This window comes from Lagopus leucura, unplaced genomic scaffold, assembly GCF_019238085.1.
Source record: "Lagopus leucura isolate 7727_CA_CO unplaced genomic scaffold, USGS_WTPT01 Super-Scaffold_100015, whole genome shotgun sequence".
NCBI classification, from domain to species: domain Eukaryota; kingdom Metazoa; phylum Chordata; class Aves; order Galliformes; family Phasianidae; genus Lagopus; species Lagopus leucura.
The window spans coordinates 14,966,651-14,977,521 of record NW_024962269.1 but is presented as its reverse complement, the minus strand read 5'-3'; the positions used below and the strand labels follow the sequence as shown (position 1 = coordinate 14,977,521).

The 10,871-nt window shown below is 54.2% G+C and overlaps 1 long non-coding RNA gene across 1 annotated transcript; it reads left to right on the top strand.

Annotated features, from left to right (window-relative positions):
• The first annotated feature begins 119 nt into the window (after window positions 1–119).
• LOC122182439 lies at window positions 120–10,586 on the top strand. The gene is made up of 3 exons (XR_006179801.1): window positions 120–2,684; window positions 7,770–10,281; window positions 10,426–10,586. It is a non-coding gene; the product is annotated as an uncharacterized LOC122182439 (long non-coding RNA).
• The last annotated feature ends 285 nt before the right edge of the window (window positions 10,587–10,871 follow it).

The window sequence follows — 10,871 nt, the reverse complement described above, 5'->3', positions numbered from 1 at the left end:
CCCCGCCTGGCCCAGCCCCGGCTCCGCAGCTCCGTGAGGCCGCGCCCGCGGCGGGAGTGGGGTGGGAGACGTCGGGACGGAGGGACGGGGGTCGGTCAGGGAGCTGGGACGTGGTTCTGGGGTCACATGGAGTGCCAGGGCTCAAGGGAAAGGATGCGTGAGATGGGGCAGGGTCTGCAGAATGTTGTACGGACCATAGGGATGGGGCAAGGTCTGGAGAGTGGTACACGGACGAGAGAGGTGGGACAGGGTCTAGAGAATGGGACATACACCATAAGGGTAGGACAGGATCTGGAGGATGGGACATGGACCGTGGAGGTGGGACAAGTTCTGCAAGGTGGGAAATGTGCCGTGGAAGTGGGACGTGGACCATAGGGGTGAGACAGAGTACCCAGTGGTGGGATGTGAACCTGGAGCTCCTGGTCTGGGGCAAAGAACTGTGGTGTCTAACAGGTCCCTGAGGGTCAGCCACAGCCCCCAGGGTCAGGCTGGGGTCCCCAGCATTCAGGCCACAGCCCCATGGAGGGATGGGACCCCTGGAAGTGGTGACTCATGAGGGTCAGGCAGGGTGCAGGTTAGGGCAACAGTGCCCCGGGAGCAGCAGGATGGGATGCAGGGTGCAGAATGATGCCCAATCAGGCACCATCTGGGCCCTGAGCTTCTCAAAGCCCTGGTGCACATCCTGGGACTCTGTGGGCTGGCACCATTCCTTGGAGCGGTGCTGGCTCCTGGCAGCACCATCAGGATGATGGATTTTGGCAGTGCCCAAGGAAAACAGCTGGAAAGTGGTCCTTGGTGGCAGAACTGGTTAACACTACTAGTCACGCTCCAGCTATTGTTCTCTGTTGGTATTCAGCTCCGCAGACTTCTGCTTCTATTTCAGTCCTGCTGAAGGGCTCATGTACCCTGCAGCCTGCCTGTTTTTCTCCTAATTATTTCAGTTGGGCTAAAAAAAGATATTACCTCCCTCTGCAAACCTTGCCTCCATTGTTCTCGGCAGGGTGAGAAGGAAAGGAGAAGAAAAGCACTGATATCTCCAGGTTAAATGCACTTTTTCACAGGTATCTCTGCTTGCTCCACTTGCACAGGGTCCAGTCTAGGACAGAGCTCCTGAGAGCACGCAAACAGCAATTAGTGGTAATGAGAAGAAACACCTGATTGCATCTCCTCCTTATCAGCTTGGCTGTGGCTTTGGCAGAGGCTCCAGTCTCAGCAGTGTGATGCCTTTGCTGGGTAAACACTGTCTGCAGCCTCAGTGCTCCTTCTGCCACTGCTGGTAGCAAAATTGGGCACAGAAGATTCTGATTCGGGGCAGGCGTGGGGCCTGGCATGCAGCTGTGAGCATCCATCTGTTTCATCCCTGCAAGGCTGGGCCCAAAGTTCAGGGTGCAGCACAGAATGAGTTATTGTTAAACAAATGATGATGCAGCCAAACTTTCAAAATGACCCAAACCAGCAGAAATGCTTTTCTGTATTCTTGATTTTCCTGGCAGGGCTGCGGAGAGTGAGGGGAAACCTCTGGCCCAGCCGATAGGGTGTGGGCTGCGGTTCTGACTCTCTCCTGGAAAATTTTAATCGGTGAAAAAGTGCAGAATGTTTTTAGCATGCAGTCACCGTGCATGCGAGGACATGCGGCTGCTGGGGAGCCGCGACGCCAGGGCCGTATCATTGGGGTTTATCAGCTGCTGCGAGGGCAGTCCCCATCCGCAGGGAGCAGCAGCTCCGGGAGGACCTGTTGCTGAATGAAAGTAATTAAGGGAAGGTGTTTGCAGAGTGAGAACACAGTTGCACAAATGCAGCGGCTTGCTGGCAGCTTGGGGACGGGCATCATGGCTGGGTTTGCAGCAGGGAAGCGCTGCCCGCCCCGGTGTGTGGTCACTGGTAAAAGTGGGGCGATGCTGCTGGGGTGACACCAAGCAGCTGATGCTGGTGAGGCGTGCAACGAGGACCTCAGCTGGTGAGGCAGCCCTTTGCTCTAAGCCCTGTGTGGTGCTGGCAGCGGGGACTGTGACCCATCCCTGTGGCCAACGGGAGAGCTGTGACACTGCCACCCATCCCCAGCCCGCAGCACTTAGACACCTTGGCAAGTCACATGCTTTGATTTCCCTCTGCACCCAATGGTAATAGCACTTCTTCAGGGCACTGGACAGCCTCCTTCGTCAGCATCTGGCTAAAGACCACCTGGAGCAGAGGCTGGGTGTTGTAATTGGACTGGGAGGAGCAGGCAGCCTGGGAACACCTGGGCATGGTGAGCGGCAGGAGCCCCCACACTGGGTTTGGCAGCAGCAAAGGCTGCAGCAGGTGGCGTGGGGGCACATGGTCAGTGGGCATGGTGGCAATGGGTATAGGGTTAGACCTGATGATCTTAGAGATCTTTTCTGACCTCAGTGATTCTATGGTTCCCTGCTACACTTGGAAATGCCCCTGGGTGTTGGGAGTTTCAGCCTGCAGGTGTTTGCAGTGGGAACAAAGCAAACCCAAAATCACGGAAAGGCCGTCACTTGCTGGGGTAGAGTTGGAGATGCCTTAAGTTAGCTTATGAAGGAGTGTGATGAAGGCCATGTGTTTAAATCCAGGTTGGGATCGCTATGGTTGATACTCCTGCCAGGGGCTGCCTGCTGCTGCCCTGTGTCCCCATATGAAGGCACTGACACCACTGGAGGCTCTGAGCTACCACTTCTACTGTGAGTGTGGATCTGGGGAAATGGGCAATGAGATTTGGAGTGATTTTGTGCTTTAAAAAAAGGGGAGAAAAACAAAATGAAGCAACCACCTGAATATGGCTATATGTGCACCAAGCGAGCTGCTGACATCAGCATCCCAACCTGGGGTGCAGAAGGGAGTCCCAGAGCTGCTCCTTGATGCTCATCTTAGTTTGGGGATCTTGTTATCACCCCTTCCACTGCCCTTCCCAGCATGCCAGAGCTTAACCCCAGCCTCAGACCACTCCAGTCACGCCAAGCATCCAGGGAGCCCCCACCCACCCACCCCTCCCATCGCTTCTCAGGCATTGCCAAAACCTCGTTTCCTGCAAGCTTCAAAAATATCATCCTTCTGGGAAGAGTGGGAAGGAACAGTTTGCAGGAGAGGCAAAAAGCTCATTTTCTGCTTGGGTCTGATAGGAAGCAGCTCCCAGTGCCGTTTTTGGGGATATTTCATCATGGCTGTGCCACTGAGCACGAGGATTTGCTGAATGGGCCTTCTTGTCCCTGAGCCTCTTCTGAAAAGCCACATCCTTCTCTGCCACGTGCCGGGGGAACAAAGGCAGGGCAGGGAGCTGCCCGCTATTAATACATCAAGGGGCAGCACCAGGAAGGGAGACGAGCTGTGTGCGCCGGGAGACAATGTTGGCACCAGAACAAATGGGATTGGAGCTGGACAGGAATAAATGGAGACTGGAAATTAGGGAGGCTCTAATCCTCCACAGATGCTGCCAGGGTTGTGCAGTCAGTGCACTGGGATGGGAAAGGGACATCTGGGAATTTGGTGGAGGGGTGGCTGAGTGCAGTTCCTTGTGCATCCTGCAGGAACCAGCCCAGGGCAGCCAAGCACTGGGGGTACAATGGAGGCAATGTATGATGACGACTGGGGGAGCAGGTTGGGATCAAATGATTACAGAATTTACGCTCAGAGCTGGAAACTAAACTCCTTCATATGGAGTGCTGTAAGGTTCATCCTCTGCGCCTGAGCTGGGGCTCTCACGTAGCTGTGCAGTGAACGCGTACAGGGGTGGGTGCGCAGGGTGCAGCTGAAGTGCTGATGGTTCCCAAAATGATGTTCTTGATGGTGGTGAGACCAGGAGTCTCTCAGTCAGTTGAATTGCTGCAGCGATGGCTTGTCCTGCCGGGCTCTGCAGCCACACGGGAGGAATATGCTGTGGCATGGAAGGAGGCTGGGATGGGAATCCCAGTGGGCAATGCTTTTTGTCTGAAATTGCAAAGTATAATTAATGTTGGTGATCAGTGTGGAACTCATTGGCTGTGCAGTGCTCATGTTGATGGCAGTCTCAGTGCCAGGGTGGGATCCGGTGGCCGACCCGCTGCCTTCACTGCACAGTGGGCAATAGTGGGGTTCTGCCACCCCTGGCAAACCCCAGTTTGGGATCTGCAGTTTTGGCTATATTGTAGGGTAAAAGTATGCTCCTCTTTTTGCTCCTGGGTGGGGCGCTGGGATGTGCTCAATACGCAGAAGATAGTCCCCATTCCTGCCCTCATCCCCTGCTTGCGCCTGGAGCCTGATTCGGCTTTCCTCCTCTTCCTCATCCTCCTGCTGCTCGCAGCCCGCGGTCGCTCTGCGTGCCGCCATCCCCCCCTAGCGCCCTCCCCGTGTAACACCGACCCCGACTGCGCGGAGCTGCGGCTGTACGGTCTCGGGATGGCGCCCAATCGGTAATCTGATGGGATCTGGGGACATGACGGGGTCCGGTCCCCACCGCGGGGCTGCGGATCCTTAGGGCTGTTTGTTTCTTTGTACCCATCCCTCAGCCGGGATGTCCCCTCTGCAGAACTGTGAGCCCGGCTGGGGACAAGGGGCAATGCCGCAGGTTCTGCATGTTGAGCTTGTCCCAGCGACAGGACTGGACATACCTGTGCACCTCTCCAGGATGCATCCGCACATCTCAGGTCGGGGACCCCATCTGCTGCATTTTCCCATGGACACATCCCAAGGATCCCACGGATGCAAACCCAGAGTCTGCACGGACACATCCCCAAGGACCTCATGGATGCATCCCAAGGACCCCACGTGTCTCAGAGCCCACAGAGCACCGTCTCCTCCTGCCCACCTAGGCTCAACAAGCCCCACTGTGGATGCTTAGGGCAGAGCACAAAGCCAGGACAAGCCTCCAGCACTGCTCCCCTCCGGCAGATTGCCAATCAGGGACTCCCAAGAGCTGCAGACAGAGTCTTTTAATTTATCTTCCACTAATTGCCCCCATGCAGCCCTGGGGCTCTGCAGCCAATGCGTCCCTGTGGTCGAGAGCCGCCGTGAGCCACCTCCCTCAGGCTGTCCCCGCTGACGCCGTGTCACCCGCTGTCACCCGTCCCTTGTCTGGGAAGAGGTGAGCGGTGACCAACCCTGCTCGCCCACGTGGAGCTCGCTGGGCTTGCACCATCCCCAGTGGCTGAATCACTGGGTAATTTAGGCTGGGAGGAGGTGGCTTCAACCAGCCTTCTGAGGTCTTCTCATTATGTTCTCCTTGAACATAATTCTTCCCAAATTTGGCTCATTTTTGTCCTTCCTCCAGTTCCACCTCCCCTGCACCATTATTACATTGCCATTTCTTCAGCCCAGCAGTCTCTGGGTCTCACTTTGCTGCTCCCACCCAGTGCTGCTCCCACTAGATGCTTCTCCCTATTTCTGCTGTGATTCAATGCTCACAGCTGCTGCTCCGGAGCCAGGGAAAGATCCCACCCAGGAATTTCAAAATTGGAACACAAATCATTGTCTCAACAAGAGTTGGACCTGCCTGTGGTGCGGGGCTCTCTGGCACTGCACAATTGCAGCACTGATCCTCCCCTTAAGCATCACATTGGTGGTGCCATGCAGCCCACAGGGAACCACAGGAGGGGAGGAAAATGCAGGAGGTGAAGGGGCAGCACGGCCTCCGTCATCGTTCAGAAGGAAAGGAGAAAAAAGCACACTGGCTCTATTTTGTCTTGGAAGGAAACCCCTCACAGCTCACCCATAAAAGCTGAATTCAGAAGCTCAGCGTAATCCAAACTTTTCCTCTGCTCTCTTAAAGAAAATGTTGGAACAGAGAGGGCTTAATGCCTTCTGAAGAGGCCCATTTATCTGCAGGCTGAAAGAAAGCATTAGAGTAATATCTGGGAAGGCAGCGCACAGCAGCAGCGACCTGCCAAGGTGGAGCTGGGGTGAAGCTGCCCTCCCCATGCAGCTCGTTGCCCATTTCCCCTCATTTCCTGCCCATTTCCTCACCAAAAGGTATTGCCATGCTCTTGTTTCCATGTTGGGTGCATTTTCTCCTGAAAAGGAAAAACCCAACAAAGTACTTTCACAGGGAGGGGGAAGCAGGGTGGGCAGAAACTCCTCCAGGTGCCAGCATCCCAGCAGCCAGGAACCCCTTTTCCCCCTGGGTAAACAAATGGGGACCCACTTTGTCATGGTTGTTCAAAATTCTGCCGGACATCTGATTCTGATTTGAAGCATAATTATCTTTGATGAGGACTAATGAGCAGCTCTCAAAATGAGCACAGGTGAACGTCTCTCTGCTGTCTCCTGCAGGGAAACCCACAGTTACCACCAGCTGCTGAAACAAATTTCTATGGGGCTAATCCAGACATGCCCAGGGCTCCACAAAGCCCCGCTTTGCCTTACACCACTAATTGACCAATTTCAGAGCTCACAGAGGGTCTTTTCTCACCTCGGACTGTCTTACTGAAGTTCAGTTTTGTTTCCTACAGGATTTTCCCTCCCACTGCTCTCAGTATGACTTTGCAAGTGGCAACTGCTTAAGGCTGCTAACCTCTTTGGGAAAGAAAATGAACATTGGGGGTTTTGAAGGTGCTGTTTTGCTTCAGTGAAAGGAAAACTTGGTAACAAGACTCCAACTGGCTCCAGGATTTAGGATCTCAATGCAGCTTGAAACCCAGCTGCAATTTGAACTGGGTGGTGCCAAGGCTGGTGCCCAGCTGGATGGGGCGATGGCCCATGGTCCCAGGGTTGACGGCCCATGGTCAATAGCCAGTGTCAGTAGTTGACAGTCAGCGGCCAGTGATCAATGCTCAGTGGTTGATGATCAATTGTCGGTGGGCAACAGTCAATGGCTGATGGTCAGTGATTGCTGGTCAATGGTTAATGATCTGTGGACGATGGTCAGTGGTTAGCGGTCGATGGTCAGCTGTTGGTGCTCAATATTTGGTAGTCAGTGATCGATGGCCAATGACTGATGGTCATTAATTGATGGTGGGTGAGCTGGCAGTGCAGCAGCACATGTGGGCTCTGCATTAGCAGCAGTGCTTGCCTAGGTGGAGCTGCTTCTCTTCAGCATCATGGCATGTCTGGCGGCAGTGCGGGTCTCATCACACAAACAACGCCTGGCTGCGGCTCTGAGGAGGGATAGGCAGCATCAGGTGAAGAAAACTGTGGGTTTCTGTTTGCTTTCCATGCTCCCCCTTGAAGTACTGTGCGAAAGGTAATCGCTCCCAGAGGTTGGGCTTTGGCAATCCTTGTTACGCCACTGAAACCCTCAGATACGCCCTGGGTGAGCCCCAAGTGCGTCCCAGCCCTGGCTGTCCTGTGGGGACATGGGGATACGTGTGACCAGCTCTCCTTCATCTCATATGGGCTGCTGCAGCCCAGCTCTACAGTGTTGTTTTTTTTGTTGTTGTTGTTGTTGTTTTTAAGGAGTTTCACAGCAATTACAGAGCTGCAGGCAAATACCCAGACCTCAGAGCCGGGAAAAGCTGCCAATAGCTCTGCCATATTCAGCCAGTGACTTTTGTTCTCCTTGGCCTAGCTGAAACAAGAGCCATATTACAGCCCCAAATAGCTGCTTTTCAGGGACAGGTGGGTCACAGCAACCTTTGTTTTTCTGGAAGCAGCCAGCACGCTGTGCAGGGAAGACTTTCCAAGGATGCTCCCTACGCCCCTGTGAGGAAATACCACGCTGTTCTCCTTATTGCCATGCCAATTTTTTTTTTAATTGCCATAAATGATAGTCTCGGCAGGGACAAGCTGTGTTTTCCCTTGGCTGTCAGACTTTATTTTGAAATCGCTGTTGTTTTGATCTTTGCATCTCTCCCCCTCAGGCTCATCTCTCGCCCCGCACGTTCGCGCTCCCAGTGCTCAAAAACCTTTGCCGAAAGGTTTCAGGTGTGAAGACACAGCAGTGCTGGTCACGGTGGATCCTCATGGACATCATCCACTTTGGAGACAGAGCAGAGGAGCTGCATTTGCTTTGCAGAAGCCGCAGCACAAGCAGGCGGACGTCCCTGCTGGTGACTCACATCCCCATGGACACACGGGTAGCACTCGGAGTCCCAGCTTTAGCCCAATTTTAGCCCTGGGGAGAGCCACAATGACAGTGACAGATGCATGGCTCCGGCCAGGGGGACCTGAAATATCCTCCTTTGCTCAGCCACGGTGCTGCCCCTGCCCAGTGCCTGCATAGCCCAGCTCTGTCAGACCTGCTATTCCAGTGGGTGGGGTTGGCTTTGTCTCAGGTTATTTCAAGCTTGCTTTTGGCACAAGGAACAGTGCCTGGTCCCAGCTGGGGCTGAGCATCCCACCAACCCCACTGGGCATCTTCTTCATTGCCCACATTTCTTAGGCACCAACAAAGCCCTTTGAGACCTATGAAACCATTGGCTTTAATTCTCTTCTTTTAATTCAACACTGGGCGCGCCGCTGATTTTTATTAATTTATCAGTTCTTCCCCCCACCGTGGATATCTGTGCTGAACCCTTCTGTCCCTGCAGCGACCATTCGCACCGTGCTTAAAATTGTTTCTAAACTTCCAGATCCATCTTCTGGCCATCTTTACAGGCTTGAGCCCACAGTGGGCCCTCTCCTTTCATCTTTTATTACCGGCATTTTTACCAGGATGACATTTTGACTGGTCTGGGAAATCTTCTCACCCGCCGCACTGCTTCCTGACAATCAAGATTTAATCTTTCTGGAGAGCAATGATAGAAAATGCTGCAGATCACTCCGAGATTGCAGAAATCCAGACCGTGGATGCTGTTCTCACTGCAGCTCTGGTACGAGCTCCCATCTCCCTGCTGCCTCTCTAATCTCCAGTTTAAATCTCCTGTGCTGCTGCCTTCAGTTTCTGATGGCTGGGAGAGCTGCTGCATGGCAAAGCCCATCCACGTGGCCCTCCTTGTTCTAAGCTGGGCTCTTCCAGCCCCAATGGCAGCCCTCTCCCAGAGCCTTTTTGCTCTGATTCTTCCTCATTTCTCATCCAGGCTCCAACCAGCAGGTGCAGCATGTCTCCATCAAGCACAGATCTCTGGAAATCCACTCAGGATTTTCCCAAAGTGAAAAAATGACCCATTGGCCACGGTGCTGCAGATCTTCATTTCTGACTGTTGCACTCAGCTCATTTCCATACAGCATTTTTGGGATGAAAGCAGAACACCTGGGAGCAGCCCAGCCCAGGAGGAAGGCGGTGTCCACAGGCACCCTCACAGCAACAGAAACTGGAACCACGCAGGATGCGAGGCTGCAGCCGTCCACGGATTTTCCATCTGCAGAATAACTCCAGCGCACAGCCGGCTCACAAACCGCACTGCTTTAATTACACCAGCACAATTTTCACTCATTTGGTTAAACCTGCAAGCTACAGAAGGAGCTATTTCCAAGTGCACGGCATGACTTAACGGCCACTCGCAAGCAGCTGGGGCTGTGCCGTGCCACCGCCGTACCCCGGCACGCATCCCATAACCGGGGTTTAACCTGATTCCTGCTGTAATCTCCGCGCCCGGCTGGATCGCGCTGCAGCTCTCTGGTTTTGAAATCAGCCCAGGAAAAAAGAGTGAGCGCCGAGCCAGGCTGAGCCCCGCTGCACCGCGGTGGGGACAAAGTCTGCTTCACGGCACTGCGGGGTCAGCCAGCAGACGGCACCTCCCTGCTGGCACCGAGAGCGGAACACTGCCTTCCTCCCCTCCGATCGATGTTCGCAGTGCTCCGAAGGCTTTTCCCTCATTCTCTGATGAGCTTTTTTCTTTTCTTTTCTTTTTTTTTTTTTCTTGTTTGGAAAGGAAATGGGCAGGAGCAGCGTGCTGGGTTTTGGAACCACTGTGATGCACAGTGGGCACCCAACTTGTGAGCAGCCCCGTTGCTGCAGCTTTGGAGTGGTTTTGTGCCCTGTTCCCACCTCTCCTCTGCTCAGTGAGCTCTTAATTAGAGGGGAATCTCGAGGCAAAGCGCATAAAACAGGTGGGGGATGAGCAGTGGATTTCCCACCTCCTGGTGCTAATGGAGACCATCCTTCCCCACTTAACCAGAGCAGCCGTTAATGTGCTCTGACATTTTTTTAGCTGAAAAGTGTTTCTCAGCAATGCCACCTTCATGGGCAACTCCAGTTGTTTTTCCTTCCCCTCGAGGGGTCCATCACCAGTGCTCTGCTCCCCAGATCCCCATTTCTCAACTTCTCATTGTCTCCTCTGCTGCTCCCAAGGGATGTGCCACTCACAGGGCTCAGACCCTATGGGAGAATCTGGGCTCCCCATGGGTTCCTCTTGGATTCATCTCCGTGCTGAGTTTCTGATGCCTTCCCATGGGAAACCCAACTCCACGTTTCCCACTCATCATCACAGGGTAATGGGGAGGGCCAGTGGGGGTGGCTGCGGGGTGACCTCTGGGTGACAGCTGTGCTCATGTCCCAAAGATATCCCAGCTGGTTTGGAGCACGGCTGCATGTGAGCAGCTGAAGTTCACTGTGGCCCTGCTGTCTTTTATCAGGTTTGCACACCAAGGTCAAGTTCACCATGACCCAGTGGGTCAGCTGGATGCTGGATACAGGGAAGAGGAGATTCTGCTGCCTGTCCCGTAACAAAGCTGTTTGCTGACACGTCATGAGCTTCTGATATCCCCTAAGTAGGGTCTGGGGGTGCAGGGGGGTGTCCAGGGTTACAGGGCTGGGCAGGGTGGTGCACGTGGGATGCTACAGTGGGCTGTGGAGGGGATGCAGGGATGTGTAGTGGGGTATCTGGGTGATGTGGGGAGGGTGAGGGATGGGTACCTGGGGTGATGCAAGAGGGATGCAGGGGGATAACGATGCCCAGTGGGATGTAGGGGGAATACAGAGGAGATGCGTAGTGGGATGCAGGGAAATACAGATGGGAGTGCCAGGGGTTACTGAGGAGGTGCAGGGAGGGCTGCCTGAAGACATGCAGGGGATATGGACA